This window comes from Camponotus vicinus, unplaced genomic scaffold (assembly GCF_025532165.1).
Source record: "Camponotus vicinus isolate PSW18456_S1 unplaced genomic scaffold, iyCamVici1.0 SCAF_9, whole genome shotgun sequence".
NCBI classification, from domain to species: domain Eukaryota; kingdom Metazoa; phylum Arthropoda; class Insecta; order Hymenoptera; family Formicidae; genus Camponotus; species Camponotus vicinus.
The window spans coordinates 9,045,389-9,053,471 of record NW_028141981.1 but is presented as its reverse complement, the minus strand read 5'-3'; positions in this window follow the sequence as shown (position 1 = coordinate 9,053,471).

Here is an 8,083-nt window from a genome sequence, read left to right as displayed (position 1 = left end):
ATCTAAGAGATAAATCGATTAGAATTATCGCAGAAATATAGATGCGCATAATAATATTCGATATTTATTATCTCTATTTTCATACTTTATACTTTATATGTGCAATATAAAAAAAAGAAATAGATCTATATGTTGAATTTATCACAGTCGAGAAAATCTTTCTCTTAATAAATTTTTCACATTATCAATCAAATTCAGTTTAAGCATGAGCAGTCACAAACGAATATCAGCGAACGAGCTTAAAAAGATATTATTATTAATTAAAAATATTTGTTATAAAGTTATTAAATAACGCTTTCTCTTACTGATATTTATCCTAAAATCGTAGAACTATAAATAATAATTGATAACTGAATTGAATTACTGAATAATTGATAAACCTCGCTTGATTGTACCTTACTAAAAGTTTATTAAGTTATTAGTTTATTATTGAATTTTTTATCCAATTTTATTCAGTTAAAAATTATAATGCAATCAATGATACGTGACCATAAAAATTTTCTGATTAATAATAGGATAAGATTCACTTTAACATTCTCGATCTATAACAAGATGATATTAGAATTATATCCTTGTAAATTGGAAATGTAGAAGTGATACATGAGCATTTATTCTTTGAGGCATATCATACACAATTCTATTTTTTATAAAATCTTTATTGCGCGCGTGAATTATATTCGCTATAAATAAAATATATTTTATATCTCAAAGGAAAGATTGTTTCCTTTTTTCAGCGTCGCAAAACTGAGGTTCGTCCGGTAAACTAGCGAAATTTCCGCGATCCAAGAGAGTTCGTTTTGCAAAAGAAGAAAAAGATTATTGTCGTAAATACCGATCAGATTCGAAGAAAAATCTGTGATCGTGTTTAATGCTTTATTGGAGTATCTTTTTTTTTTCTCGCGAGATGAACTTCCATCGCGGAATCGGACAGGCACCTCTCGATCGCGGACAGATTCGTTTCGGAAGCATCTCGAGGGCAGGTTTGCGATTTCGCTCGCGGCAAGAACTCCGAGAAGAAGAAAAAGTAATTTCGCCGTTCGGGAAAGCAAGTTTTACAGTCGGTAGTTCGGATCCTCGTACCTCCCGGGTGTACCGGTCCGCGGCATATGGCCGGAATAACGAAAGGGCGCTTCGCCGAGATTGCGGCAATTATCGAGTCACGTTACGAGATTCGTGCCGTTAAGACCCGCAGAAAATCTCCGAGGGAGCCCGCGAGGACCAGAGACCGAGGACTGCGTATAACGCTCGAGAAAGAGACCGAGTTTTATATGCGAATTACGCTAATTTGCCTGATTGCTTTGCGACAGGTGACTGCTTGGGCTGCTTGCGATACAGGTATTGTGATTTGCCTAAAAAATGCGTCATCATCAAAGAGACGATCGTATACATATTAAGACTGTCAAGATAATTAAGACCCGATTAGAGACATATAAACGTGATCCAATAAGAACACCAATCTAATATGTATATAAAAGAAAATATAAAAGATGAATATAAGAGAAAAAGTGCAAAAATGTGAGCGGTGGGATGGTAGGCAACAAATTCCTACAGGAAAAAAAACAATAGTCTTGTCTCTTGAAATTGAAATGTGACATATATTAATGATATTATTCAAGGAGAGACTATTGCAAAAGCGTTTGATATGTATATGATAGTGTATATTTATTTATTGTATATGTATATGGCAAATTACCGTTCACTATACGCAAGTCCCGACGTATGAGAGTGCATGGTATAATCTCATCAGGTTAATTAAAATTACAACTACTTCCATTCTCCGCGATGTATAGGGTGAATCTGATAAAAAGTTCATCATATTTTTCTCAAAAATAGAGGTAGGGAAGTACACTCATTATCAAAATTTATTATTATTGGACAAATAAGGAAACATACTATGGTGATTTTGAATAACTTTGAGAAACTTTTAATATGTTAATGATTTGTAATGAATATTTATTGTAATAAAAAAGTTTGTTTCAAATTTTCATTTTAACTTCTAACTATGTAAATATCACGACAATTTTCATTGAATACTATCGATGAAATGGCTCCTTTCTATTTAAAAGAAAAAGAAATTTTTTAATTGATAATGTGAAAATCAAGGACACCCAAGAATGTTTCCCCTATTTGTCCTACAACTTATAATGGATATCTTCCTCTATCTTTAATTATTTTTGAGAAAAATGTGAACTTTTTAGACTCACCCTGTATATACGGAACTGCAACGTTGCCTCGCAAAAGTGCAATGCGTGCATTGTTCTCTCGCACGTGAGTAACGTCTGTTAATTATTTGACAAAGTGGAAAAAATATCCATCAGTCGCGAAAAGAGAGAGAGAGAGAGAAAGCGCACTTTACGGTGGAATCACCGAATATTTCTACATTTTTCTTCTCTCTTTATGAATATTTGTCTGCTTAATAACGCGCTTTTCCTTCTTCGTCTTTTTTTCTAACATTTTATTTTATTTTTTATGGAAAATCTTGAAAATTGCTGATCATATTTCGTATCGTTAAGTCTCTCTGAATGTACTTTGTCTTCGCCCTGGAAAGGGAGAGTGAAATAGAACAAAATAATATTTTATCCAAAATAATATAAAAATGTATAACAATGACAGGAATAGAGGAGATGGAAAAATGTTAGAAAGTATTTAAATGTCAAGGTATGAAAATTAGAATGAGGATTAGAGAGAGAAAGAGAATATTTTTTGAAAATTTGTCTTGTTCGAAATCTCATTAAGATAATCTCATAATGACAAATACAGCGATAATAAAACATATGAAAATTATGGAGTAAAAATAAATATATTTACATATTGTTACGTGTATATTAAGAATTTAATCTCCTCAGCGAAGCTTTAATTGTAGGTGATCTCGGAATAGCATTCGCATTATATCGAGATTTGAATATCTTAATTATAATTATAAACAAGTGTAAATACAACATATAATAAATAAATAATATTAAATATAAATAATATAATATATCTAACAATAAATAAAAGCGCAAAAAATTAGAAGAATGATGGTCATAGTATAATCATCCGAATCTGGCAAGATTAGCTATACTGAGCCTAAACAAAATGAGCAAAAAGATAATTCATTAAATTCACGATTTCTTGTGTACTCGATTATTCACGGTTTATAGTGCGAAAATTGATAAGAACAGAATATACAGCAAACACAGAATACACATGCAAATTTTTTAATCCGTTTGATTCGAATTATCTCACAGATAATACATCCCGTTATGCTAGTAGAGAAAAAAAAACGCATTCTGGTCCACCTTGGACCCTCGCGATTTTGGTGCAAAAAACTTTTTCTGTTGCTCATGTTTTTCCGCTCCTGGTATGCGATCTCGCGGATGGCGCGAGAGCAGCGAGAAGGGGGAAGAGATGAGAAGCACAGAAGCAGAGAGCATGGAAGCGGGAATAAAGTGGAGTAGACCGGAATAGAGTACAAGGTGTATGCCTAGAAGGTATAGAGAGAAAATGGTAGCCAATGGCGCTGCCTCGGCGCGTCGTTGCTACAGTATTGAACGTCTCTTACGTGGGTCCAGATCTCGTCTTCTCTCTCTTCCTCTCTCTCTCTCTTTCTGTGTCCCTCCGTCCCTTTCTTCATCTCTCTCTCTCTTTTCTTCTCTCTCGCTCGTTTCTTGTTCGTCTCCTCTCTCTTTCTCTTTCTCTTTCTCTCTCTCTCTTTTCGAGTCCCGTCCTTCGTTTTCTCTTGGTCCTCGTCCTCTACTTCCTCCTCCCCCGTCTCTCTGCTATCTCTCTTTCCTAGCTCTCTCCTCTCTTTACCTTCCCTCTGTCTCTCATTCCGCGTCTCCTGCTGCTCCCTCTGTCCTTCTCTCGTCTTCCCTGCCTTTTACCTCCCTCGCTTATCCCTCTTTCTCTTTCTCTCTCTTTCATCCATCTTTCTCTCGTCTTCTCGTAACCCGACGATGTCCTCCCTCCACGATCTCGTTGTAGGGTGGAGACCCTCCCTGGTCCTCCCTACCTCTACCTCCTCTTCCTTCTCTGTACCAGTGCTTCTCTTCGGCCCTCATCTCACGAGGTGGCGGTGGGAGGAAGGGGTGGAGGAGGAGACCTCTCTCGGTAACCTCTCTCCATCAGAGCCGATCCGTGAGTCTGCTGCCGAGATCCGGAGTGGTGTGAGGTGGCCGCTTCTATATCCTCTCATTAATATCCGACCTTAGGAGGTCCAAGGTGGCCTGTATGGCCGTGGCGGCCCTCTCTGTCAGTTCAGATCTTCAGCGACAGTCGTGCGCGATTGCTGCCGTCACGAGAAATAACGTACCCGTTAGCACACGGAAACAATAATCGAAGCTTTCTTTCAAAGAACGTTCTATATTACTTTTGATGGTTCTCCGGAAGAGAAAGTCTTTTCCGTCATCTCTTACTACTTACTACTTACTACTTATAAAGTAAAATAAAATTACATGAATAAATTTAGAGATTACACATTTATAATAAAATAAAATATCCTCCCCTAATATAAACATGTATAGTAATGATAAACTTCTATAATAATCACACACACACAATTATAATTTTAATAATATGTAGAGACTACGAGACTACCTACATCTATTGATCATACACATTTCCTTTGCTTTTCATATTAAATAACGAAGACGATAATTTATTCCACAGCTGTCACTTGATAATACAAGTTTTACGAATTTTCGCGAAATAACTTTGATCATTTCTGCGGCGGAATATCGATCAAATAGCGAATCGCGCCGCAATCGATATGATCGAGGCGCAAATCAATGCGAGTCGGAGAATGATTGCGGAAGAAACGGAGGGGGAGGCACGCAAGCAATCGAGACAGGGGAAGAGAAAAATGAAGAGAGACAGAGAGGTCAGAGGGGCAAGGTGGGATACTTAATTGAATATTCAGGGATACGCGCGATTGATGCGCGATGTCAGTAGCCATGGCGTAGAGTCATAGCATGCGGCGGTATAATCGACGTATTACGCTGAACCTTTACTGGCAATTATGTTAAGGTCGAAACGCGTATTCGAGATGTACCTATCCGCGCCCTTTCGACCGACACATACATTTAAATATCTATCTATCGCCGTTCATATTGCATAAGTTGCAACCGCCCCAGTAAACATTGTTATATATCAATATTAATTATTGTTGTATATCAATATTATAGAAACGATAAAACGAAATGTTACAAGTAATATACATAAGTATCGGTGATTCGTTAATTGTAATTTCCCATTCATAAATGTAATATGTAATATAGCATATGTTATAATGTTACATTATAGTCATACCCCATATGGAATTAATTTATATAGAATATATTGATTATATACAGTTAAATAAGTAAAATAAATTATATTATTTAATCTATAAAATTTAGGATTTTTATATAGAAACTTCGACTTTTTGCTTCAAATAGGTGGTAAATTAAAATAGGCGAACTACTTTCCCACTTCCCCGCTTAATTTTATATAATTTATTTAATATTCTGAATCTCTTATTAAAAGTGTATTAGATATTAAACTAACAAAAAAGAGATATTTAGATCTTATGTTTAATATCTTTGTAAATTTTTTGTAGTGAAAAATTGAATATAAATTAGTTAAGACTGAGCAATGTAGCGACAAGCGAAGGAACACGCTATAAGGGACAATAATATATTATATTGCAATAATATTCTGTTACATTGCTATTAAAATGCAAAATAACATGTAAATTACGTATAATATATTATGATTTTATATATATAGGTAACTTGCGTTTTATTATTTATTACTTTCATGTTATATTTATTGTAGCAAACAATGTTTGCTGGGTGGTAACTGCTTGTCAATGATAGAGAAACAGAGGAATTATTGTTATCTACAACATTTTACTATGATTAAGTCTTGGAGGATTATCTCCTGCTCTCTCCCTCCCTTCGAATAAGAGACAGGGGGCTCTAACGCTGAGTGTCTTAATATATGTGTGCCCGATTTGATAAAATGATTACGATACATCTCACGAGAAGAACGTCCTTCCAAATCGGAAGCAACGACGGCGGTTGTGAAAGTATGTGCGATGAGTCTTTCTTTTTTCGCGGAATAAAACTCTCGGGGGAGGAAGGGAGGGGGAGATAGAGAGCAACCCGTAGAAGCGGACGGGTCCTCGCGCGCGCGGTCTGCAGCTGCTGGATCTTATGCTAATCCCACCCCCGGAGGCTAACCCCGGCGTGCGCATCCCATGAAAAAGTTGCTCGTTACACGTTCGCCCATAAATCTCCCTCCTAAGCTTAATCTGTCCGCCGCCGCCGCCGCCGCCGCCAACCCCGCCAACCCGCGTCGCGGAAAACTCCTGCGAACCCGGGCGGCAGGTGTATACGTCTCGGCGCGCCCGCGGATTTTCATAATTTTTTATCCTTCGGCGAGAGAATTTAAATCCCCGCCGGCCTTCCCCCCGCCACTCCCGCCCAATGGAATGCAGCTTCTCGGACAGGAAATGATTTTGGCTGCGTAAAAATCGCAACGAAAGAAATTCCTTTCAAGGATAACGAGTGGCGATTGTTCCAAATCAAATTGTATCTCGATACTTCCTCTAAAGGGATATCGATTTTAAAGGATTTGAAGGATGGTGAAGAGGACAAAGATTATGGAGCTTCTGTTTATTATTATTCAATGTGGTACACATTAGTGGTAAAGACATTTGATGTACATGCCAGTTTTACACTCTAATCCTCTAATGTTCTTTAATATCAGTTTTTAAAAAAAATATTTACTAAGTACATGTGTAAAGTGTACAAGTTTCGGGAAGGTACATCAGATCCTTCGCTCAGGAATTTGCGTACGTACATATCGGCGCACACTAGGATCTCCGCTAAGGGAGGGAATACGCTCGCGATCTCCAAAGCCTTCGTGCCGTTCGCGAGTATGGAGTGGATTGGACACGCATAATGAGAGCTTCGCCCCCGAAAGGTTCGTGACGCTGTCGAGCGAGTATACCGAGATACGAGTAGGAGGGCAAAGAAAGAATTATAAGAGGTGGGCAGAATGCAACGTATAGCGTGAGAACTCCCGGTGAGCCGGCTCTCTCCTTCTCTCTTTCTCTCTCTGTCTCTTTCTCTCTCTCTCTCTCTCTCTCTCTCTCTCTCTCTCTCTCTCTCTCTCTCTCTCTCTCTCTCTCTCTCTCTCTCTCTATCTGCTCCCGGGTTTCCGAGATGCTCGCGTGAAATCCCAAATGTAGATATCTACTCCGTGAGAGGCGTTCGGGAAAAGGGCTCATCCGCTTCTCTCTAGGAAGGATATGTCGAACGGAGAGCGAGGAGGCAATTCTTCCAACTACCCTCTCGCTTCCCTTGCCTCACCAATCTCTTGTCAATCCCCGATTTTGCACGCCACCAAGGGATACACGTCATCGGCCCTGAAGTCGAGCATATCTTTCGAGCAATGCATCAAAAAATCCTGATCGGTTCCTTCGAGACATCTCCGTCGCGCGTATACGGATTGGATACATAGACTCTTTCATGGGAAGTGCTTCGTATTAAATTAATTTGATGTTGAAAATTCTAGATAAATTAAATTTCATTAACGCGAAGAGAAATAAAGACGCTTTGTTTTCTGATAGACTATACTTAACGAATATTAATCAATGAAGTATGCGCATTAATATCAAAACAGTCATAAAAAAGTGTCAAAATACAATATTATAATATTAGAAATTAAATTGCATGTATATAACAAATTAAATCCATATGAAAGGTATCGCATTATTCATTAAAGACTGAATTATTTTCTCTCAAATAATATCATCAATTTTCTTATCCACCATAATAAAGATTATAATGTGAAAATATATACGTATATTATACATAGATAAAAAGAGAGCAAGCAAGAATCTTTAGCTTGTATATTAACGTGTAAATAATTAATTCACACACGGAAATATATAGATCAATGATCAATAATCAAAATCGTTCTATTCGCATAATTATTATTATTTAAATTAAATAACTCACGTGGAGTTATTGATCAATAATCAACAATCATAGTCATTCTCAGTTCTCATAGTTCAATAAAAGATCGTTGTTTCGAGAGATTTATTATAATCTAC